Source organism: Falco peregrinus, chromosome 5 (assembly GCF_023634155.1).
Source record: "Falco peregrinus isolate bFalPer1 chromosome 5, bFalPer1.pri, whole genome shotgun sequence".
Lineage (NCBI taxonomy): Eukaryota > Metazoa > Chordata > Aves > Falconiformes > Falconidae > Falco > Falco peregrinus.
In genome coordinates this window covers 20,851,052-20,876,426 of record NC_073725.1, presented here as the reverse complement: position 1 = coordinate 20,876,426, position 25,375 = coordinate 20,851,052, and the positions used below count along the sequence as shown (strand labels likewise).

At 45.8% G+C, this 25,375-nt stretch overlaps 1 long non-coding RNA gene across 2 annotated transcripts; it reads left to right on the top strand.

The window, feature by feature from the left end:
- The first annotated feature begins 5,371 nt into the window (after positions 1-5,371).
- On the top strand, positions 5,372-23,425 carry LOC129784637 (uncharacterized). Of its 2 annotated transcripts, none has more exons than XR_008747617.1 (3): positions 5,372-5,484; positions 15,666-17,975; positions 18,992-23,425. It is a non-coding gene; the product is annotated as an uncharacterized LOC129784637 (long non-coding RNA). The 2 variants fall into 2 exon arrangements; XR_008747618.1 differs by having other exon boundaries at positions 15,666-18,326.
- Positions 23,426-25,375: the final 1,950 nt, after the last annotated feature.

Here is a 25,375-nt window from a genome sequence, read left to right as displayed (position 1 = left end):
TTGGCTGCTTCTGGTACAGGGTGGCAGGTGTGCTGATATGCAGGTAAAATTGTATGGCAAGAAAGACCGAAGAACCTGGAGGTGGAGGTTGGTTGTGTGGCCGCTGAAAACTTCTTGCGGAGCGCAGGGAAGTTTTGTTTGTAGGCAGCAGTGATGGTACCTGGAGAGAAAGCGCTGGGCTCTTCTGTGTGATTCTGTCACTACCTGACATCTGATGGGGAAGAAATTTCTTCACCCAGCCTGTACTGCCACTGGACTTCAAACTTAATTTGGCTCAGACTTCAAACGCGAGTAGGAAACCTAGACGAAATTCTGAGAGGCTCCTTAGCATAACCCCCATCTCAGGTGAGCCGAGATGGACTTTTTCCCCCTGCTCTGCCTTTTGGGGCTTTTTTGCACTCCCTGCAGGCAGAACACCAGCACGCTCAGGTTGCATTCTTCCTTTGTCTCTTCAGAGCTGTGCACAAGGTCTGGTTTGCTCCCCTAAGACAAAAGGACAAAGAAACTAAAGCTCCTAAGCCACAGGCCATGTACAGGGTCTGTCAAACTCAGCTTTTCCCTTGCTGATATTTCTAGTCCAGGGCTTGGTCTGGTTCACAAGCCAAAGCTTCCTTCCATCTAGGCTTTGGTCCTGGAAGACTTCACCGGTTTAACTTCTCTTCTTGCTGCCTCAGAGGGAGGGAATAAACCTCCATCCTCTAAGTGCCATGCTCTTTGAGGTGTAAAGACGGGAGGGTAGCATGTTTCTAAATTCAGGGAAAGAGTCTAGAAAGCACAAAGGGTTGTCTTGACTCTGGTCATCACGGAAAGTCATTTGAGCCTTTCCAGTCTTGAGTGGTGAGCAACATGTGGTCCCCACAGTCATGGAATGCTTGAGGCTGGTGAGCTTATGTACTCATCTCCGCACAGTGCAGCAAGAGCTCAGCCCTGGGTGCTGCATGGCTGGTGGAGCTGAACAGGCTCTCCACAGCGTCGCTGCTGAGACTCTCTGTGCCCAGAGGAGCACGGAGAGCTTGTTGTGTGGCCAAAATCTTCCCAGGAAGCATCAGGCTCTCATGGCAGTGGGTTGACCTGTGCTGGTGCTGAACATGCCTGCTTTCACATGGGATGGGGATGGTCTGAAGGTGTCCTTTGACATGGTGTTTCTACCAGCAGCAAACCAATCCAACCACGCCATGTCTAGAGCAGGAAGGACAAAAGGGGAAAGCCTGCCTATGTTAAAGGAAGGCAGACATTTACCGGGGTTTATTTAATTGGAAATTATTAATATTCCCCTGCTGCTATAGTTTCTCTGGGGCTATTCCTTCCTGCCTTGGTTTCCATCTAGCATGTTTTTGATGCGCTCTTTGTATATCTGCTATCCACACCAGAAAGGCACCTTGGCAATGTATAACTAACAGGTGAATGAAAGAGGAGGGGAGATGAGGAGGAGGAGGATGGAGAGGTATGAGCAGAGATGCCTTTTCAGCGTGCACCGGGTGGCTGGTTCTGCTGGAGGGGATGGGCTGGCAGGTAGTGCTGGGAAGCTGGCGAGAGGCTTGCTGCATGGTGCACCGTGCCGTGAGCAGGGAGCTGGGAGGGTGGCAGGCATTTCGGTGTGTCCCAGTTGACATCTGGTGCAGGGAAAGAGTGGGAGGGGAGGAGGGAAAAAGGCAGCCTGATTTCTCAGAGTTAGCTGCCAGCTTCTTCTCCTTCTCTGCCTTGCCAGCTCTCAGCATTCAAAGTCGTGAGGCAGCCTATCCTTTGCCTGAAACCATGAGACGTTTTCACACCATAAAATCTTCCTAATCTCCTCAGCATAAAAGCAATAGTAAATGCCTGGCTCTTCCTGGGGTAGGGGTAAGGGCACATTTTCAAGTGCTGCTCTGCAAGCAGGAGGGCCAGAGATGCAGGGATGATGAGCAAGAGATGAAGCCCCGCCAGAGCGGTTGTGGGGACCCAGCCCCCCTGCTGGGAAGCTGCCTGTCGGCCAGCAAGGCAGCGCAGATTTTAGGCAGTATATTTGCATTGGTGTCCAGATCCTCCACCTTTCCTTTGGATTTCTTGGGTTTGGATGGCCCCAACCCAAAAGACTGACACAGTAAAACTTCCGTCATGTATAGACGTACTCCAGCTGGGCAGAGCAGAAGAAATGTTGCTTTACTTCTGCGCTAGTAACACCCACGCAAGTTCTGAGTGAGTTGTGGTTTTTTTATGTATTAAGACTTCTCTTTGCTCTCAATGAAAGCTAAAGAGGACTGGGGTTTTCATGTGTTTGGGCCTACCTACCCTGTTGTATTTTGTTTCTTAGCAGTAAACACTGTGCTTGTTCAACCGTTCCCACCTGCTGCCACCGCCTCCTCATCTTATGTTTCTAGCACCTGCCAGCTCAGCCAAAATCTGTCAGCACAAGTCCAAGTGACTTCCTGACCCAAAACATCCTAGCCCTTCCAGCTGGCTTTCCTTGACCTTTACCCAGGGCTTACCAGAGCAGATAAATGTCTTTCCGTTGATGACAGGGCATCTATGTCTATATGGGAAACCTGTGTGTGCCTTAAAAACTATTAGGAAAAAAAAAATATGTGTTGGCCACTGGAAAAGGAGAGGTTTCTTGGTAATTCCAGGAACAATCCAACATTGCAACGCTCTCCATTTGGAAAAGGCATCAATGGTCAATTTTGTGCCCCCAGAAAAGAGCTGTTAACAGCGTCTGTCACCACCTTTTCCCACTCCCTGCCAGCAGGGACAAGGTAAGAGGGCTCTCATGTGTGATCTAGGTCCCACCTACACCTAAAAATTCATTGATGTCACAGCTGTTTGTCTATGGGTTTTGTTCCTCTTCACCTCCTTCGATACGCGCTGTGTTTTAGCAGATGTGTGTTTTTTACAGACCGCCTTTGTATACAGAACTGAGCTGCAGACAACGTAACAGATCTGTTATGCAGATACTCATACCATTCGAGAGGAGAGACACCAAGAATATCTCTGTGATAAACCTATTTTGTAAAGGATTTACAGCCACCTGTAAGAAAATCAGTGGTAGCCTTATGTTCCTTACTAATTTCTGGGCTGAAATATGGAGAGGAAGGATTTGGTTCAAGGGACCATGATGTTTATAGCTGTTGGCTATGTACTGAAAAACAAGCCTATTTGGTCATTCATTAACCAAAAATAAACAAACAAAATAGAAGATCGTTCATTCAAGAGGTGGTTTGTGCTCACAGAGTTGAAACAAATGTCTTTATTTCATTTTGTGAAGTAATTTTCTAAGCAATTATTTTCATCCTTAGCCCTTGTAGCTGCGATATGCTGACAAATATTTTCCCACAGCCCAGGTAATGGCAAATGGCTTTTCCATAAAAACCCAGCTGGTCTTCCGGGATTCTTCTTTTGTGAAGAGATGACAGTCAAGTAACATGTGTTCCCCTAAACCTTTTTTTCCAGTTTTAGCTTGGTTGGACAGCATTACTAGAGACAAGAAATTTCTTCATTAGGGGTCTAAGGATCCCTGCAGACACACGAGACTGTGGGATAATGAGTAATTCAGTTTAATGTGGCTGCACCTCCCTGGGCTACCTACTGCTATTCTTGTCAGACCTTTGGGATGTGGGAAAAGATCTGGCGTTTGTTGATCTGTGTGTAACTCGTGCACTGTGAGTAAGGTCTTGGAGTGCTGAAGCACTTGAACGTGTTCATTGACCCCAGTTTTACTAGCTAAAATATGTAAGGCTGTGTTTAATGTCAAGTTGGTCTCCAAGAAATATTGGTTTCTGAGGAATCTGCTTAGGGACCTTTGGAAACACAGAGTCCCTGTCTGTGGGGAGGCCACTGCAGTCCTCTTGGTTTCGGCGTGGTCACAGGCATCCTTAAAGGTAACCTGGTGCTCAGGTGCTGCATTGGATCAGGGCTCAGGAAAATGCAGAATATTTTTATTACTGAAGACCTGCTGCAGTAGTTTGTGCAGGGAAGGTGCAATGTATGTTGTATGAAGCTTACAGGTATGGTAAAGAAAATGTTTGTTCTTGCAGGCCAGACAGTTCAATACCGATTGTACAGTACCAGAGGCTTCTCGTAGACCACACTTATCTGTCTTTTAAGAAGATTAAACATGGGCAACTTTTGATGGAGGAAAGCAGAAAGGAAAAGGTTGGATCCAGCACTAGCAGCATTTCACTGTGTAAATTTTAATTTACTTGATTCTTGGAAACTACCAGTGTTTTAACTGTTGCCCAGAGGCTGGCAAAGACTGTGCTTATGCCCGCAGGTTTTGCAGGTTTCCTGTCTTTTTTCTTTTTTTTTTTAAATGGAGAAAAATTAGCAAATAGGACAGTCCTTAGTTATCTCTTAGCTTTGTACTGATATGAATAGCATCCAAAGACAACAGTTTGGTGTCTCCTGATATTTATGGTGATGAGCCACCCAAGGAATGGGCCAGCCCTGTCAGCTAACACTGCATAGGCAGCCAGGTACCGGTAACTGCTGGGAGCTGGCCAGGATGGGTTTAATCCGATGGGAAGGGGAGGTAACACAGATAGTGAGGTTTGGGCTCTTCACTAAGGACCCTCCTCTTGCACAGCTCTGGCTGTGCATCCCCCAGCCTTTGCCTTCAGTCCCACTAATTGCAACAATAGAGTCACTCATCCCTGTGTTCCCCCGTGCCCATCAAACTGAAAATCAAATGACGATGACATTTGGGCAAACAACAAAACAAAAGGGCAACAGATTTATCCTGGGGATGCCGGTCACATCTGAGCACCAGTGTGTAGGTTCCCCGTGTGCGTCTGCCACAGCAGAGCCTGCGGATGGGCTGACATTTCAGTACATCCTGTTTACACTGCAGCCCAGACAGCAGGAGAAGTATTTTTAAACAAAAATGCAGATCGCATTGTAATCACCCTGTGTTAAGGAAACAAACACTTTTGCCACAATGCAAACCAAAACATTTGCTCAAGACTTAGGTTTGCTGTCCCTTAAGCTATCTGCAAAACACAAACTCTGACTTTTTCCCTCCTCTTCCAGTGATTTCCTCACTGTGGTCCTGTGATACATTCCATGGAGAAATGTTTGCCATAGGTAACAGTTTCACATTTTTGCATTTTTATAGCATGCCAGGAATGTGATTGCTGAGCATTTCTTGTTTTGAAATGTCAGGCTTGTCTGTCTGAATCTAATGATTGCTGCTTGCACTGCAAGCAATGCCTGTATTTTAATAGCATTTTTACACTGAAAGAGGGGGGAAAAAAAAGAAGAAGAAAAAAAAAAAAACAGCCAAAAAACCAAAAAACAACCCAGGCTAAAAACGATTCTTTTGGTTGCTAAAAATACTGTGGAAAGGAATAGAGAATTCACTGCACTGTTTTGCAGACTCACGTGTGCTTTGGGTTTATTATAGGATTAGAGCTGCCAAACTATGCCAAAGGCTGCGCTTCAGTTTCCATTAGAAGTCTGATTTTTGGCTTCTCCTCAAAACTGTGAAAAACTTCATAGATGCTGCAAAATCCACAGGTAGGCAGTCTTTAGGATGAAGGGGTTGGTGTGTGGGAGTTGCTTTGCTTTCTGTAGCTAAAGTTTGAAGCGGGGTGCCTGTGGCAGGCTGACTACAGGGAGCATTGTACCCTGGTGTGTGCCTTCCCGGTAGATGCTGGATGGGGGACAGACTGCTGCCAGCCACCTTGGCTGGGGAGAGCTTGTTGTCACTGGAATGACAGATGGGTTTTGCCCATCCCCTGTTACATCTCTTGCTGTGCAGAACTATGATGGGAGGAAAACTCACCTGAAAACTGGGCTTTGTTCTACCAAAGCTTTTTGTCATACCTTTGTCTTCCTAATGCTGGTGAAGGTGGGTCCAAAGACCCTTTTGTAGAAGATGCTTAATTGGGAATAGAAATCAATGACAGCATTAGCATTTAGTCAAAAGCATATAGCAAAAAAAGCCCCATCCCGTTGCTGCCTTTTCATGTGTCAGAAAGTTGAAGAAGTAAAAGTTTCTGGATGGCTTCCAAGCAGGGATGCCCTCAGGGTACCGTATTGTGGGCTGATGCTGCCTCATCATCCTTCCTGCTTTCCCTTTTTTTTTAATGTGGTTTTATTCTTCAACATGCAGAATACATTATTTTGCAAGAGCTTAATCTATAAAAAGCAACAAGTACACTGAAGCCTTGCCTCAGCTGGGAACGGCTCTGCCACTCCAAGTTATCAAACTCTGTTTGCAGAGCACGCACTGGGAAGGGAAGCAGCAATACCTGAGAGGACTAACCCAGATAATTTGAACAGCACTTTTGCTACTAGCAATGAAAAAAATAGCTGCTGCAGGTCATTACTGTAAAGAGCCAAGAGGCAGACAGGTGCCATCAGCTTTCCAAGTGCTAAAACTGCACAAAGAGGCCAGCTCATCACATCGCTTGCACCATTGTGTCTCTTGGTCAGGCTACATCTGCAACGCATGAGGATTTGAAACACCTTGCAGCTGGTGGTAACGATAATAAGGCTAATAAATAGACCGGTTGCTTGCGAAATGATCATTTGTTCCAAAATAGTCCTTATTAATAGCACAGGGATGGCAGCAGCCATCTGGGGCCTCAGCTATGCAAACCGCTACAAGAATTTGCTCAGGCTTTGCTTTGCTCTGTGGCTGACAGGGAGCTGTGGCTGCTGCTGGTTTTGTGCTAGGTCAAATGGGTGCTAAGATTGGGGAATGTTTCCTTGGTGAAATCTATTTCAAGTCAAAACATCTATTTGTTGCTCTGCATATTTCATAACGTGACTACAAAAAGTATGTGGGAGAATATTGACCCCCTGAGTAACATGGCTGACCCTAGGGGGCTTAACTCCTTGATGAACTTGGCCTGCTTTATTTCTTAATGGCATTTCAGAGCTAATTAAAACCCTCTCATGCAGATAAGCAAGAAGGAAAAAAAAAAGGGGGGGTAGGGGGGGTAGGGAGAAAAATCCCCCAAAGGTCAAGCGACACCAGAAGCTGTGATGAATGTGTCCATTTGTCACCTCAAGCATGAGGCTATCCAGAGCTGTGACATTTCCCTGGTAGAAGTCAATAGGAAGTCCTAGGTTCATGATGCAGTGTGCAATTTGCCTGCCTTTTCTTTTTTCTTTGCCCCATTTCCAGTTTAAGGATGTGATGGTCTGTAGCAATCCCTGTCTCTGTACTGACAGTGTCAGCTGGGCTCATGCACAGAGGGTGCGGAGAGCAGTGGGACCACCCCAGTGACACCTGCTCTGTCTGGGAGATGGGCGGACTGAGGGACCAGTTGCTGGCAGAGGGCAGCTCTGTGGATGCAGGCACCGTTATCTGCCCGTGCTCTGTGTTAGCAACAGGATGGAGCCAGGGCTGCTGGCTTTGTGCTCAGCTCTCATTTCCCCCCAGTGCAGAGGTGCAAGCCCAAGAGCCTGGTGCTGGGTCTCCTTGCCTCCGGCTTGCCCTGTGGTTTGGAGCAGCTGTGTGTCGGGATGCAGGCGCTGGATGCGCCGACGGAGTGTTTTGGTATACGTGACCCAGGGGCCTGGGGAGAAAACCAAACCAGAAGCTGGCTGTATGTGCATATCAAAACTGGTCCGCACCCATCTGGGGTGGCCCAGACCAATTCTCAGTCCTTGTGGCAGGGACTCCCGGTCTGGGGGACTATACCAGACCTCATCTGAAATAAAACCTCTGAACTGCTTATAGCATGGGGGCACCAGCTGCTTTGGTCCATTGACCCATTCCTATCATGCTGAGTTACTTGCTAATTATAGCTGGGAGGCAGACCTTTCCCCTCCTGCCCTGCTGAGCTATGCCTGTCCTCCCAGTGAGCCGCTGGTAAGGTTTACCGGTATCTGTTTCCATCAAGTGCCAGGACTTCATCCTAGTGCATGGCTGGCTCCAGCTGCACTATGCCAGCAAGGGTCTGTTACATTTAAAGCTTGCCAAGTTTTAGAAGCAAAGACTGAAGCTATGCTGCCTTCCTACACACCCGGCTTCTCCCTGGGATGTGGCTTTTGAGGTGCCTGAAGAGGGAAGCGGTGGCAGAAGGGGAGACCACGTGTCCCCACCACCGCTGGTGCAGAAGGGGGAAAAAAAAAATTAATCGGTGAGTCATGTGGGAGCAGATCCAGAGCTGTTTTGCTCCCCCCTTCTCTGCACCCTCGGTGACCACTTTGGGAGGTGTTAAGAAGAGACACGAGCTCTTCCATTGTTGAAGTCAAAGCTGCCTGCCAATAATAGACATGTTCTTTCTCTTTAGTTTGCCCACGCAGGTTAATCTGTGGTTTTTATTAAAAATGATGGCAGGCATTTTGAAGTCAGAATGACTGGGAAAAAAATAAATTCCTTATGTTGTTGCTGGGTTTGGGGGTTTATTTGGTTCAACTGTATTTTTGGCTTGGCTTAGAATGTCTGTGATTGTCCAGTCTGCTTTTATTTGCCTTTCTGAGAATACTTGCTTGGTACACGGGGAAATAAACAGCAAACTATAGCTTTCTCTAGGGTTTCTGAACCAGCTGTACTTCGACCTGACCAGTGAGAAGCGGGTTAACTGCTCTGCTGCAGCAAGCTGGCAGGAGGCAATGTCTTTATTTTCCTTTTATTCTGTGGCTGCCGCCTCTGCCACAGGTGTAGGGAGCTGCTTTTGGACACACAGCATCACTGAGGGCTGTATGCAAAGGGATACTGGAGGTGAATAGGCAGAAGCCTAGGCAGGGATGAAGAGGAAGAGAGAAACCAGGGGATGAGAACAGGTAGATGAAGCAAAAAGGAAGGAGATGTGACTGGGAGGATAAAGAAACGGGGACCTTGGAGCTGCATGCCATGCTTTTAAGAAGAGGCTGATGGAGGTGCCAAGCAGACAGATATATGCAGAGAACTATATATAGACACACCTACAGATGCACACGGGTAAACATGTCTCTTAAGAGTTTATAAATGATATGAGCAAAATATATCTATATATGCACACATCATCTAACAACAGATAACTTCTGAAATCTGTACTTGTCAGTGCTCGTATCAGCACTGATCTGCAAATTCAGCACAACAGATCCTTTGTTCTCTGAATAGCCTCTTATTTTGCCCCTGTGTAACTTTTGCAAAAATCAGGAGACAAAATGTAATGTAGGTGAGTGAAGAAAATTGCATAGGAAGAGAGATAAATGGTGCCCTACAGGGCATGTGCTGGAGGGAACTCAGTGCTTGCAACTCTCTACCTCTGGACGCTCTGAAGATGAGGTCTCTAATTGCATCAAACACTTTGTGAGGAAGGACCCATTTAAAACATGAGCTGGGCACTTTAGTCTTCCCCACTGAAATCTGTTCTCTGGCAGCACACCTTGTTCACCTGAGCATCCCCAGGGATTAGAGAAATTACAAAACCTGCAAGGGGGGGGGGGGCGGGGAACGGGGACGGGGACCAACAAACCCAGAAAAAAGCACTGAAGTGCTAGCTAGGCTGAACACAATTTTCAGATATTCTCTGGTGTTTGCTGAAGGAGTGATGTTAGGAGCCCCAGTACTTGCATGGGGTGCATGCTTTGCAGAGAGATCCCTGTAGCAGGGGCAAAGGCATCCCTTACCGGGGGGGACATGCTGCACTGGGGCAGACATCCATTTGTAATCAAAGGACAGTAAATTCAGTGTGATTTGAGTCCTTTTCACAGGTTCCAACTAAACTCCCAAGCCACCACTGAATTACTACTCAAAATTTCAAAGGTTTATTATTTATTGCATCTGTCACAGTAAGATGTTGGAACTATGCCGAGGCTTTCAGCAAGCAGAAGAAAAAGATGGTTTATACCTCCAAGAGCTTATCTGGGGAGTAAAACTTACTGCCATATGCAACATCACCTGCAGAGAGACATGAACCTCCAGAGAAGTTTAATCCGACTGTGCACAGAGTCAGATGCTACAGGAAACAAAAAGTTTTTCTATAAGTTTTCCGTAAGTCTCACTTTCTGGGCTATGGAAACTATGTGCCCCAGGGACTTGGATTCTTTGTTTTAACCAAGTGGTTTCACACACAAGTCACAGCAGTGCCTGAAGTAGAGGCTGGGGGTCCCCTACAGAGGGAGAAGCCTGTACTGGAGCACAGGTGTCATCTGCAGCGGAGTATGCCCTACGATTTGATTTGGTTTTGCTTTGTCTCTTTACAATGAAACATTCTGAGGACTTTTCTTTTTTTTTTTTTTTTTTTTCTGGCGGGGGGGGGTGGTTCTTGTTTGTTTTGTTTTCTTGTTACAAACCTGGGTTCTGATTCTACACTCCCTTCTGCAGAGAAGGATCCCAGTGCTTGGCTGATACCTTTAGCTCCTTACCAGCTGAAGGCAGCAGTAAAACATTGAAATTAGACTGCAAAACAGAGAATAATCCTGACCCAGCATCTGCCTGTTTGTCACTGAGGAAATACGGAATTCTTCAATTAAATATGAAAGCCCCCTGGTCTCTTAATCCAGTAGCTTTTAAGACTCTCTTTAAAATATATATATATTTTAATGTCTGTCCAAAATAATCTGTCCCCCGCTTTTTGGCCATGGGTCAGCATTTCCCTTCTGGCTCGAGAAAGGCTGATAAGATATCAAAAGCTGGGCAGCAGCCAGGTAATCGGGTCACCGAGGCAAAATTCAATCAAATGTCTTTTCGGTCAGTGTCACTCTGGCCTGAACAGCTCCGGGAGCCGCAGCTGCCTGGCAGCTCTTGCTCCCCTGATAAGCTCAGGGCTGATCTGCAGGCAGTTCTAGCATCCGTTTAACCATTTATGTCCTGCTGTGTGCGTTTCAGTGATGGGCTTGCCTTGCTCTCCTTGCACCCATGCCAGTGGCTAGCTACTGGTACCATCCCCCGTTGTGCTATCCCATCTCTGGTGTGAGTGTCCATCAACAAGTTTAAGGATAGGGTACACATGGGTGTTTTCTGTGTAGTTCGTGGCTCTCAACTGATCTGTGTCCTATTTTAGCAATCCCTTGAGTTCTTATTGAACGAACGGGGTTTGTACCATTAGGCACCAAGAAGCGATGTAGCTTGACCGAGGTTTTGTGTGCATGACCTTTTTCTTTTAAAAAATATTTTAAATAAAATGTTACTAGTAATTATTATTAAAATAATAAAATTTTATTATTTTAAACCTGCCACCTTCACTTAACATCCAGAAAAATGTAGTAAAGGCTCATCTGGCTCAACAGAATTCAAAGCGATGCTCTCTTCAGCTGTCAATGACCAAGTTTTGCTCTCCAGACTGGCCCTGTCAGGAAAATTAGTTTCTCCTACTAGTGTCTAAACTGGAGCCAAAGCTGGAAGATGAGACACGTCAATTTTCCACTGGGTGCTTCATAGTATTTTATTGCCAGCATTGCACGAGACACACTTCCCCTGCATTATGAAATGGCATCAGAAGGATGCAGATCCCAGAAACACGGGATGTTAATTTACATCTCACAAGTATTGTCTGTCAAATGCAATGGCAGTAATTGCTTACTTTCCATTTCTTAAACGTGCTAGCAATAAACTGAAAATATAATAGGATACACATATTTGGCAAGCTCTTTTCAAGGGTTTTTTATCAGTCCCACTGCTGGATTCAATTACAGGCGATTTGGACTTTTCATGCAACATCCTACTTTTTTAAAATGTCTACTTTCAAAATTAAAAATCCCAGAATAATTTGTGAAAACACTCAAGGTGTGTTTTCTTCCAATTTTTTTTCATGTAGTGTGAAATTGGATTTTTCATAAGTGGAAAATGTTGTTCTTGCTGATTAAAACATCTCCAGCATTTCTGGTTAAATGGGTATGTATTGAGCCAACGCAAAATGGAATAGATTTATTATCATCCTTCTCCTCTGGTCCATTGGAATAAAATAGCCAGTTGGTACCCAGCTGCTCTGCCCATTGCAGCTTGAGCACTGTCCAGACGGATACTTTCCCAACTTAATTCTCATAGCACCCAATGGTGAAGAGAGAAAACCAGGAGCCTGTGATTACAGGACAGCTTTTCTAAGGCTTGAAGATCTCTCACGTGTGAAAAAACTGACTTCTGGGATTCTCAAAAGCATTGTAACATCTACTGAAATAGATAACACCCCTGAGAACATTGCATTGGGCCATGTGGCAGTTTATCATAATTCCCTGAGTGTCACTCAGAGGACATCAGAAGCGTTATGGTGTGCTTATCCTTCTCGTTTTCCTCCTTAGGCTTTGAGTTAAATTTCTTTCCTTAAAGATGCTCTAAATGAATGAAGCGGTTGCTGCTCATCTGAATAGATTATAGTGAAAATTAACAGTCTGAATTATCTCTCCTGGACCACCTTCCTGTTTTTATCTGCTGTTGTTGGATGCAGTGGAGAAGCCAGCAGGTGAAAGTCCTGCAATGTGGTGGATTTCTCTGCTAAAAAGTTCCTGCACATCAGGAGGATTAATAGTAGGTGACGTTTTTAGCTATAAATCTAGGTTTCCAGGCTGGCTGTGCTTTGGCATGTGATCAAATGTTCCCTCTTCCTGCTCATTAATTTCTGACTAATGCCACCCCACCCACTGCCGATCCTCTTTTATAACGGGCTGTCAGTCAAGGCAGAGCTGGCGACCTACATGACAGTGAGAGTGTTTGGGCTCTGCACCCTCAGGGTCTGTGTCAGGCTGTCTTTCCAGCTATGGGAACACAGCACAGCTGTTCTCAATGCTTGTCGTGGTAGCCCTTCCATGCTTGGTCACCACCATGTGTCCCACAGAAGTTGTGCTGCTATGATAACCTGTGCTTTGAGCTGAACGTGCCTTTCCTTTACCTTTTTTCCCATCGCTGGTAGGTTATATTTTTAAAGGTCATGCAGGCACAGAGCAAAGTGTGAGCATTCTGCCTGTGGCAGCTCTGGGCTGCTGCTGGAGACATGCGATTTCTCTCTGGGAAAGGCAGGGAGAGGGCTGCAAACTTCCCTGCTAGAACCACAGCTGCTTGAGAGAGAAAATGTAGGAAGAAGGGAAGAAAAATAACAGAACATCACTGCAAAACATAACAGTCCTGCAGAGACAGTCACTTCTTGTTCAACCTTCATTTGCTGACTGATATCACTAGTGCCTCCCTGATGTGATATTTCAGTTTCCTACGGTACTCCGTGTTCATATGCCGTGTGTTTCTTTATCGTTTATCTCCACAGATGTGGACATAGAGGCAGTAAAAAGTGAAATGCCTTTGCTAAGGTCATGGAGCACATGTAGGAATTGGGAACAGGTGGTTTCTCTGATACTTTCTGCTTTGAAGCAGGACAAGGCAATGAATTTTGACCAAGGCTTTCCAGATGCTTTTAGTGGGGCCAGAACAGCAGCTCCAGCTCTGTTAGATGCTTCCCGCTTCCACTGTGCAGCTTTATGAGATGTTAAAAGAAAGGTATGAGTAAGGACAGTCCCTTAGGCAGAAAAAAACATTGTCACATGTATCTGGAAAATATAACCTTGGGACAAATGTTGCAGGGCTTACCGGTCCCACCTGAACTTCATGCTAGGCAGGACATAGGGTCCCACGTGGTGCATGGGACTCTGGGCACGGGGTGCATCCAACATACACCAAAATACTCCAATGGACAGATTTGGAGAGAAAAAGCGCTGAGATTTCAGCCTGGCAGCAGCAGCAGTTTGCTGTAGCACAGGCCTGGTCCTTGAACTTAATCTCCAGTGATTTAGAAAGGTCCCCGCTTCAAGGAACTGAAAGTTTCTGGTGGGATCTTTTTGCTGCTGAATTTCAGAGGCAAGGGACACTCCATCAGCCCCAACCGGGTAATCTCTGATAGTCATTGTGGACTGTGGCTGAGGAGAAGGATTCAGGTTTGCTAGGGTAGAAAGTGAGCTGTTATGGGGTGAGCAGGCTGAATTAAACCCAAAAGAATAAAATGAGCTGTTTTATTTTTGTGCAAAATCTTTGAAGAATTAAAAGAAAGGTCTTAATGAAAAACAAAATAACAAGGAGAATTAAAATTCAATATTCAAGGAATTAATAAGCATTGGATAAAAATGAGGAAGGTCTTTAATTTTCCTTTAAAAAAAGCACGGGTGGGTGCAAGGTGGGCCAAATGAACACATCCTAATGGGAAGGAGCCCTAATGCCTGCCCCGCTGCAGCCCTGGGCAGTGCTGGACCCACCGCTGCAGGAGGCGGAATGTTCTTCCTCCCATTTCAGCCCAAGAGGGAGGGATGCCTTTATGGCCAGCTGAATCATGAAATACACCTTGGCCTTTGCAACTAGAAAATTACCGTTAAAATTTACCCAGGTGACCCACTGGTTCCAATCTCTTGTGTACACAGCTACTGCTACTTCAGCTCCAGGGAAGGTTTGCCACTTTATGCAAGTAATGAATTGGGCTTGAAGTGTTCATTCATTGTGTCCTTTTGTCCCAGTTCCTATATGATCCAAATATTTTCATCTGCCCATATTCCATAAGGGTGCTTTCTTCCTGGACAGTATTTAGCACCTTTCTCAGGCTAGGGAAGCGATGTGCATACCTACGTAGGTAGCTACGCAGCCTTACTTTGGTAGGTACCTGAGGCTGCTTTTTTCCAGTCTGTGTTGTTTTGGAAGGGGGTTAAGATAAACCATAAATGAACTGCTCTAAAACACATAGAATAAGTATTCTTCCACAGCTATACCAGTATAACATTTATCCATAGAATGGAACATATATAAGTAGCAAAACTTTCCCAGAAGGCTGAGCCTTTGGTGTATTCCTCCCCGATGCTACCCTTCAGGTTTTTGTGGTTTGTATTTTTTTAATTCAAAGCTGACACACAAATGTTTTGGGCCACCAGTGAAACTATGATGAAAAGAAGAAGATGGAGAAACTCTGTTATCAGGCTGACCTTTCCTGGCAGAGGCTGAAAGGACTGACCCTGTGGCTTTGACCAGCTAACCTCAATGGCTTGAAACTATATTTTTTTGGCACGGATTATGGGAGTAAACCTGAGTGCAGGGAAGCCAGCAGATACTTTTCAGCTCTGATGGGAAAGCAGCATTCAGGCTTCTCATTAAGTGCAGGAATATTTTTTTGTGTAGTTTCTGTCAGATGTAAGGGAATTTGTAAAATCTAGTTCATGGATGCATGGGGCAGTACTCAGGAGATTAAAAAGAACAAAAAAAATGAGTAGCTTTCTTGCCCTTGTCCCTTGTGACTATAAAAATGTGCAAAGGAGAGCAGGGAGAGAGTTGAAAAATGCACCCAGAGTGGTGGGGATGGTCCCACTGCATCTGCCCCACAGTGCTGACATCAATGGCCATGTTACTGCCCTTTTCTTGTCTGGCTGCTGTAGCTGCACGACAGAACCAATATCTGCCTTGGGAGATCACTTCATAGGGCTTCATAGAAAAAAGACTGCAAAGACATCAGCGGAGTGGGGCTTTCTGCTTTTTGGCACATTTCTGAATCTGATGCTTGGAGTTACAAGAGGGAGAGATGCGTGGCTGGAGATCTTAACCTGCCCACACTGCTGGCCTGCCTTTGATCCCCTCATACTGCACCATGAGGTTGAGGTCTACAGGCGGAACGTGAGTCTTAAAATCAGCTGCCATTCCACAGTTTGTAGATCAGGTTCCCTTTAAAACAGCGTAAGCTGTAAAGGGTTTAAAAAAGGAAAGGATCTGCCAGATTGGGCAAAGCCAGCAAAGATTTACAACCCGGTGGGTTTTTTTCATTTCCCTTTGTTCTTACATTAAATATTTTCTCTTCCAGCCACTTTCACTGGGCTACCAGCGCCAAACAAAAGGAACAGGAGCCCTCCAGGGGAAAAACCGGCAGTGGTTTGAGTCTTCCTTCACCTTACACATGCTGAGCTTAAGAAGTGATGACTTTTCCATCACGGGCCTCCTGGGTCTTTCAGTTGGATTCAGAAATTCGTGTAAAGCTCAAAGAAGAATGTGGGTCTGAAAGATCTAAAGCAAGCTGTGGAAAAACAGGAGTGAGGTGGAAGCTACCCAGCTTTCTATATTTGGAAATAAGAGTATGTGCACTCCCAGCAGCTGCAAGTAATTACAAGGGAAAAAAGGGCCTAATAGGTTCCAGCCCATCTGTGGTGCCACCAGGCTTTTGAACAGCCCAGGGTACGAATTGCAGTGGTTCCGAAATCTCATTTATAAGCCAGGGGCCAGCTGGAAATTCATGAGATGTACTGAAAATCTACAGCCATGTGCTACCAGAAGTATCGACCACCCCTTCAAGGAATTGCTGTCGGAAAGTCTTCGTTCACCCCTGGGGCAGCGACATCGGCAGTGTTTGCTGCTGCCACAGTTCTGTGCTGAGCCCGTTCTTGCATCTGTGATTAACGGATTTTAAGACAACTTTAGCAGCGTTGGGTTTGTTCCCTCTCTTGGAAAGCAAGTTTTCTGTTCCCACTGTGACCTGCCATACCTTAAAAGTTCAGGAGGCACAATACTAACAGGAAAAGGAGGAGTGTGTATTTCTGGGGGATGGCAATCTGGCATGTTGAGGTGCTGCTCGTGGGGCCAGGTCTGGGGTGACCTCATGATACCTACCATGCCAGAGACGGCCGTAAGTGTTGGGATGCCTGATGGTGTTAGGAACCCAAGACCTCTGGGGAGCCAAACCCTAGTTACAAAAGAATAGAGGAATGGCTCTGGAGTGTGTGCACATGGGGGGAGAATAAATAAATTAAATACAATACATTGTATTTGAGTAGGTTATGATGAAACCAATTGGTCTGGTTTGCCTGAAAGCAACCCCCAGCCCTGTGCAGCAGTACCCTCAGCTCCTGCTTTCGTGCTTTCCTGCCTCCCCACCCCTGTTGTGGCAAGCGATGGGCAGCATCAGTTCCAACACCACCTGGCTGCCAGCCACACATAACGCAGGGCTTTATTTTACTTAGTGTGAAGTGAACGTTTCTGGCGTTGAGGACATTACAGTGAGCTCAAACGTAGCTCATCTGCAGGGCTTGCACAGAGGGATGCTGTGCCCTCGGCCTCCATTGTTAATGCTGCTTGTGCTTTCCAGGGTGTGTTATCTGCGCGGAGCCACAGCTGACCCAAATACCGACAGCCACCAGTTGTCCTTTTGCTCAGAGCCTATCATCATCAGAATCTGGGTGATCAGGTGCTGGAGAGAGATTTGCCGAGGGATCATCCTGGCCCCAGAGAGCCTAGTCCTGCTCTTTGGATTCTTGCTGAGCTCCCCAAATCACAACCCAACCCCTACAGCCCCTTCGAGCCTGTAGCAGGCTGGCTTCTTGGACTCCATATAGGAGCTGATGGGCATGGTGCCCACATAGGAGGAAGGCAGCCTGCGGTCCTGCTGCATAGCTGGAGCAGTGTCACAGAGCCCCTGGGCCAAGCATAAGGCTACAAGTGGCTAGAGGAGGATGCATTTAGCCATCGGAGAACCGTGGGTCATTTTAAATATAACAGAGAACAGATGTATGGCTTAAAATGAAAAGGTATGGTTTTATCTAGAAAAAGGGTAAGCCCTGGGGAAATTAACTGAGTGAAAAAGGAGGTATTTAGGACAGTCGGTGCTGGGAAGAGATCTGGAGAGGAGAATTTTCTCCCTGCCTGATGAAACTTTATACACTGCCATCTACGCAGGTAGACCCATATTTCAGGGAAGTGTTAGAGACCAGACAGATCTCCCTTCTAACTTCACTCCAGTTTCTCTCATCAGACATACAAGGCTCTAACAAAATATATTTTGGAGAAAAAGATCTCTGGTATGGCAGAACTGAAGCAAAATTACTTCAATTTTTTATGGCCTATGTTTCTAAAAATATAGAAGACTAATAGAAATCATAAAATATTCACAAAGTCAGTAATCCGTGTTTACAGATAATGTTGAATTACGTCCGATTTAAATGGGAATTTAATGGATGTCTTTGAACAGAACGAGCAGGTTTCTTCTCAGAGGAGGAGGAGGTTCAGGGAACCACTAAAGCCCATCGTCATAGCCTCGCCAAAGCCACCAGGCAGTCCGGAGCAGCATGTGCTGCTACATCTGCAGAGCATCTCCTGTGCGAGGAGCTGGATGCCTGCTTAGCTGGTGAGTTTGGCAGTGTGTGAATTTCCCACTATCCAGGAACATAAACCAGCACTATTCTGCACCAGCGGATAGGGGGGTCTTTGTGCCAGGGTGTCAGGCTAGATTGTGGCTTTGGGGAAGAGAAGCGGCTCTGAGGTCCCTCTCTGTCCCTGCATGGGCTGTGTAGCCCTGGGGTTGGTGTGAGATGGAAAGGGCTGTGCTCCCATGAGGTCCCCATCAAAGGGTCCCAAGGGATGCACGCAGCTGGCTCTCTTGAAGCAAGCTCCATTTCATAGCAAAAAGCACTGACCTGGACTTGAAAACCTGGGATTTGACATCCAGTTCTGTCACGGACCTGCTGCCTATCTTTAGGTAAGTGGTTTCACTTCCCTGTGACTCAGTTTCCCACCTGCAAAACCTCCCTGACTGAGTTTTGCATCCCTTGGTGGGGGTGAAGAATTGCCCAGAAGGTACCTGTGACCTGAGAGCAGGTCACCAGCCAGCACTGCCCTGACTCAGGACACCACAGGGAAGCAGGCTGGCCTGGGACTGCAGGTATTGCTGGGGAATTGTCTCAGGAAAACTGATTAAAAAACATTTTTTTTAAAAAAAAAAAGGAGTAAGTCTTCTATGGTGACAGCATGGTAGCATGATTTCATTGGCTCTGGTCTCCCAAAATCCTGGTACTGGAAGTAGATATTTAGGAACACAGGCTTTACATCTGCTCAATATGCTTTTTGAAGACGTTTGCAAATCCACCTAGCTTTCAAAATGTTATGTTTTAGGATTTCTATGGTGGTCCATTAATCTAGATTGAAAGCCTGCTCTAGCTAGAGGACAGACTGGTCTGGGGATGAAATAACCTTCCTTTTTCCTTCTGAGAGCCGATATTTTCCAGAAGGCACAGGCTGTTAAGGATTTATTAGACTGTTTCTCTTTCCCTTCTCAGCTTCTAATTTCATAATCATTTTTAAACTGTTTGCTTCATAGGCTGCATTGTTTTCTCTCTGGTTATGTTTCTTTCACTCTGCACCTAGAAATGCATGAATGTGAGCTGAACTTTCCAACCCATCATACCTGAGGGAATCTGAAACGAGGTCAGACAAGTTCACCCATCCCTACAGGATAATCCTGCTGCTCTACCACATTGCTCCAAATGCTACAAGTTCCTGTCGGAGAGGATGCATACTTGCAGGACTGAGAAGAGAACTGGGGATATATTAAACAGAGACAGACCATGCACAGGAAAATCAGCAATCCTGCTGCTGGGGGTATGCGCATCGGTCATCCCCTCTCTGGGAAGGACACCGTGTTGGACCTCTCTGGTTTCCTTGCAGTAAAACTGGAAAGGACATCGCTGTAGCAAACCAGTCAGATGGGCCTTAATGATTGTCACACCGCTGCATGCCAAGGTCATTCACAAAGTCACTGGTGACAGATGGGGAAAAGCAGCTCTCCCTGCTTCAAAGGCACAGGATGCTGCCGTTGGAGCTCGTTTCTCTTCTACATGATGGGCCTCGGTGCTTGCCACCAAGCATGAAGGAAAATCTGCAAAGTAAGTCGATGTTTGTGGTTTCAGAACATGAAGAGTAATTTCCTTCACTGTTGCCAAGGCAGGACTGAAGGCAAGGAGCTGGCTCTCCCCAGCCAAGGACACCAGCCGGTGTTTGTCCCTCTTGTTCCTTTGCGACATAAGCCGTTCCCATTCCTGATGCTGGCTGTTAACTCCTTCTGGAGTGTCAAAGGACAACTGCAATATGCTAACAAGGTCCAGTCCTTCCCTTAAGAAAATAAGTAGCACTGAGGAGAGCATCATACTGCACCTGAAGCAATGCAGCAATAAGACACATGCACTGGCTGGAACAGACCTTGACGTTGGGTGCATATGCACAGAGTTAGGGCTGAGCCTGGCTCAGAGGGTCCTGGTACTTTCTGAATACTCTCTTAAAGAAGCATTTCCATCCCCTTTTGGATGTCCATCCTGGTGGCCCAGCCTGCTTAAGCCAGGCTCAGCAGCATCCACCGTTCCCCCTCTTCTGTGTTACACTTCCCCCATGCCCTCTTGGAGAGGATGGTGACACTGCTGGCAAGGACAAGGGTTACTCACTTGTAACAGTGACAGGGACTAAAAATACCCTCCAAGAAAAGCCTGTGGGGAGAGAGGCTAATGGCAGATTTGGCACAGAGACTGAGTATCTTCAACCAGTTCTTATTCACTCTTGGGAGCTGGAGAGGCCTCCCAGCCTTTCCCCCCCACCCCCGCCCCAGATATTTCCTGATGTTTTCCTCTTCTTCTTCCTCCACCCTTTTGGATCTGGAGTGTTTATGAGAGGTAAGACAGTTGCCATTTGGCAAATCAGGAATCCTTAAATGGGCCACCAAAATGCGCATTGTTCCCATCTGGCAGACATCAGTGAGATCAGGCAGGAAGTCACCCATCCTCTGCACTTCCCAAAGCATCCTGGCTTCTCCCAGAAGGGCAGGGCTGGTGAACAAGATAAACTCATGGGCATTTTGAGAAACTCAAGCAAAGTTCAGAGCTCCTTACATGCACCTAGTCTGTGTGAAGCCGGAGCTATTTTCCCCATTTTGGAGCTGATCTGCAGGCACTGATGCTCTATCTGTTCCGGTGCCTCGCCCTTCACAGGTTAAATCTTAGCACCTGGCTGTCACGGTGGGCTCAGGCACTCACAGCTCACCAAAGAATAACTTGAATGACACACTTGAACATCCAGCAGAGGAAGGATGGTGGCTGCCATTTGGTTATATGGTTGAAAAAGCAAGATTCTGGCATGGCAGCTCCACACTGTTGCTCTGAGATGAGGCGTAAGTGGGAGTACAAGTGTCATGAGGAGGAATATACAACTCTTCCCCACATAAAGAAAGCTCCTTCAGCTCTGAAATGCAGTTCTGGGTCAAGCAGCAGCAGGATTACTCATTTTAGCTTTACAATTGAGCTAAGATACAGTTCTAAACCAGTTTGGTCCAGCGTATCCTGGCTGAGAAAATTGCATCAACCAAGTTTAGACTGACTTGCTTTTTAAAAAAGGAGGAGCTGTATTGAAACACCCCTCCTATCCACCCCTCCTTAGTAGCACGTTAAAGTCACCTTTCTTCAAGCCAAATCTGTTCTCGGATCTGTCAGCGAAAGGAGACCCCCTTAGCAAACGAACTGGGTGACAGTCTTTGGAGATGATCCAACTTGCTAGCGAAGCTGAACGGAGAGCAAATTACACCCTCTCAAGCCAGGGAATGTTGTGGGTGACAGAAAAACACCCTGTTGGGGATGACAACTGTGTTTTCACAATCAAGCCAAAGCCTTGGGGTTACGGCAGGGACGGCTGAGACATCACAGTGAACCTGCAGTGAAGGAGAGCTCTGCACCCTCTGCCGCAGAGGTAACACTGGTTGAAGCTCTGGTCACAGCAAATGCATGAGGATGGCGGGTGATGTTCAGCCTAAACCACCGCACCTCCACAATCCAGCCCAGGCTGTCTGTTCATCTCACCCAATGAGGCCAAGCCCCAAGCAGATGAAAACTGGTCCAATCCAGAAACTCCAAACTTATGTGAATATTTTGCACCTTTCATACCTCTGATGGGAAGCCTTGTACACATGGGATCCAAGTTTCTGACTCCTACTTCCATTGCTATGGTAAAGAGCATCAAAAGCTGGTGTATAGTTCAAAGCATTTGCTTTGACGCAGTCTTGAGTCTGCATGGATTTGGGTATTAAAGTCTCTTTCTTTTCAGTAATAAGTCACACTATGTTTGCAGATTTTATTAACTTGAACAAAGTAAGATAAATCTTATTTAGCTTTCATGATGTACCCACCATGCAAATGCCAACCAATCTGCATTTAAAAACAAACAAAACCTACCAAAAAAAAAGAAAGGAAGATACGTATTTTTAACTCTGATTCAATGCACAGCAGCAACCCCCCCTGTACATCATAACTAGGAGGGAGGAGTGATGCAGAGGCAGGGACAAACAGGCTTGGAGAAAAGAGCAGGGAAAAAAAAAAGAAAAAAAAAAAAAAAGAGGAACTTCTTAAGCTGTTATTGCCACTGCAGTCTTCATATCTCAAACCCAGTACAAGAAACAACTGAATTACAGTAAAATAATTACTGGGCTAATGAGGGCAGACAGGCAATTGCAGTATTCCCAGAGTTTTCTTCCTTCCCTTTCCTTAAAATAATTGGTAAACAAAGTGGGTTATTTATAAATACAGACAGACCACACAACCCAAACCAGGACAGCTAAGTAGAGAGAATGGGAACAATTATTTGCCTGGGATTTGGGATTCATTTAAAGGAAAAGCTTCCTTCAAGGAAATGGTGCTGTATACCATCAAAACTAACTTCACAGCTTGCTATTAAACATCCAAGCTGCTTTAAAAATCTGCTCGGAGATGCTGAAAATATAGATTTAACTCCTAATGAGGTGTTAAGTGGCTCAGTAGTTTATTTCCTTCCCAGAGGCTAACTATCATGTCAGAAGGGAAAGGGCAGCTACCAGCCTTGATATTTCAGTGATCCCCATCAGGGCTGGAGGAATTATTATCACCTTGTTTGCCACAAGCCAATGAGCTCTCCTAGTTTCAGCAGCACAGTAGGGTGTTTTTTTTCTTATTATCATTCATTTTATAGCAGCCACTGTTATTTCTAGCTGGGGTTAAACACTACAGGAAGGATGACAAAAAAGTAGTCTGTGCTTGGGGAAGCTTGTCAGGCAATCTCAGCAAGATGAGGAGCTCCCACTGAAAGCCAGCTTGTTAGGCATTATGGGGAAAACATCCCCTAATGACATGGGATGCTAGCTACTTGCTGCTTTTTTTAAGCATCAGGTTTTCTAACTCAGCACAGGCCACCTCTAATCAATGTGTTTTTTAAGCCTCAGCTGTCAGCTGCTTTTGAGCAGAGCCTCTGAGAGCAAAGCTGGGAATGGTTTGCAGAGGCTTTTTTAGCACAGAGCAGGCTGAAGTCAGGATGAGGTAAATATTTAATTTTGTTTTGGTTGTCTTCTGTCTGTGTAGGTGCTGCTTTGCTGAGATACAGTCTATTGTGCTAAGCAGCAGGGTCTGTAGCTTTGTGTGGCTGCAGAGCTTTAGCTTCATTTCTCTGCTCGAGCTGCCCACGTGGTGGGATGAGGCTGAGTGCTAATGATTTCCATGATGAGGGCAATACAAGGTGTCAGTCTGTCTGCAAGGTGGGAAGCACTATGGAAAAGTTACTACTAAAGCATGCTGATAATAACGAAGTACAGGCAAGTCCTTGTTCTTTTGGGGTATTGCTTGGCTCACTGAAGAGCTGTGTGGGCTATGATATATGTTCTCCTTTGGTGATAAGGTAACGGGATGATTGTATCCCATCATGCTGGTACCTAATGCCCTGTGTGCTCTGAAGATGTGCAGCTGTGTACAGTCGGGTCTGCAGGTGGGATTATGAAGGGGAATGTGGAAACAGAAGCTTTCTACCTAGGGCAGGAGTCTGCCAAAAGGTGAATATTTAGATCAGAAATGTGTCTTCTTTTCTCTTTTTTTTAATTTCTCTTTCTTTCCCCCTGTTGCTCACACTGCCTGTTTATAGCTGGTTTCTAGGAAATTGCCAGCATGAACCATCGCTACAGGTCTTGAGTCTTACCATGGGGTAGCTTTGGTGGGAATGGTATTAGCTTCAGAGAAAGAAAAACAGACCTCCTGGCGTCCCTGCGTTAGTAGGCTTTCTCTGTGCTGTGTTGTTTGGCTGAGCCCTGTTTTTCATCCTGTCGTACAACAGTGCCTGGCTCGGTGAAGATAACATCACGGTAACAGCTTGTCATACCTGTGTCCAATTATGTCAGTCTCGCAAAAACATCTCCAAGTGAACAAAAATAGCTTTGACAGTAGGAATTGTGGTGCTCTGTTTTGTGACTAATTTCAGTGCCTTGGTGTGATAACTTAGATGCTGTCACAGTTAAGACTACAGTGCCTTGGTGATAGATATGAAACTCAGAGCTAGGCTTATCTTAGCAATTTGTGTGTCTGAAATGGGCTTTGCCAAATGTCTCTTCCACCCTGTAGTCTAAGTAGGAGGAGATCTAACATTTTCCCTGCTCTATCATCACGGCCATTTAAAAAGTATTATTTATTTATTTTAACCCGTCTGTCCCGCAGTTCTCACTGCCTTTTGCAGCTGCAGTGTGGGGTATCTCTCCCTGAGGACAGCGCCAACAACTCAGCTTAAAGTATCCTGGTGAAAATCCCAGCTCCTGTAACTCAGTAGGTCATGCAGGCTCTTAAAAGCCAGGTAAATGGAGACATCTGAAGAGGACTTCTTCCAGCCAAAAAAACCCCAATTGCACACACAGGACCACTCAGCCAGTAAAGCCAAAGGGACTATGCACATTCTGCAAGATGAGCAGTTGCTTGAGAGCTTTACTGCATGGAGAGTGATGTCTCATCTAATATGAGGTCTTCCAACTCATTCGGCTGCGCTGCATGATCTTGAATGACTCCACAGGTAACGGCACAGGAAGGGAAGGCTGGTGTACAGAGGGTCCCTTTGCCTTGGGCAGAAAAATGACCGCTGCCACAGAACTAGACCAAAGTTCTCCACGTTTGGACTACTCCTCATGCTCTGCAGTATGGTTGGATATGAGCAGCATGCCACATAAACATAGCTGAGGATGTTGGCATTCACTTGGTTGCTTAGATACTCAGTTATGGGGTTATAGGGTACCAGCTTCCAGGGGTATATTCCTTTTTTTAATTGCCTCTGCATTACTCAGTTGTACTCTGTCATTTATCACACTGCAGGAGATCATTTCTCAGCACCTGTGCTCCATTCTGTTGCATGTCACCTCATCTAAAATTAAACTCCAAAATAAAATAAGTATTATCCTATCTGTTGAGCATTAAGTATTGAATAGGGGTTTTAGCTGAAGAGTTAGATGCTACAGTTTACTCTAACACAGTGAAGGATAGAAAGGATAATAGGAAGACCTTGCGTAGCTAAGCTTTTTATTTAAGAAGCCTTATGGTATATAGTTTTATCTTGTTAATATAATAATCTGAGCCAGGTGGCCAAGACTTCACAGTTCAAAAATAAAAACATCGTGAGCAGTGATTCAAATGCAATACATGTCATGCCAAAAGCCAGTACAGTAATGTTTCATTTTCATGTCCATACAGAAATTTCAGTCTATGGATATTGCCTTGGAAAACTGGTGAGCTGGCAGGAGAGGGTAGTGGAGGAAGAAAATATTTGCTTTGACTCATGCAGGATAAATGCAGCATCTGGATGATATTTCTCGAAACAAATTGGTCTCCCAGTTTTCTATCCTGTCTGGCTTGACTTTACAGAATTGTCTATATGTCACATATGTAATGGAATAGTTCCAGGGGAAAGCCTGGGACGGATCAGGCTCTGTGATTCCAGGCA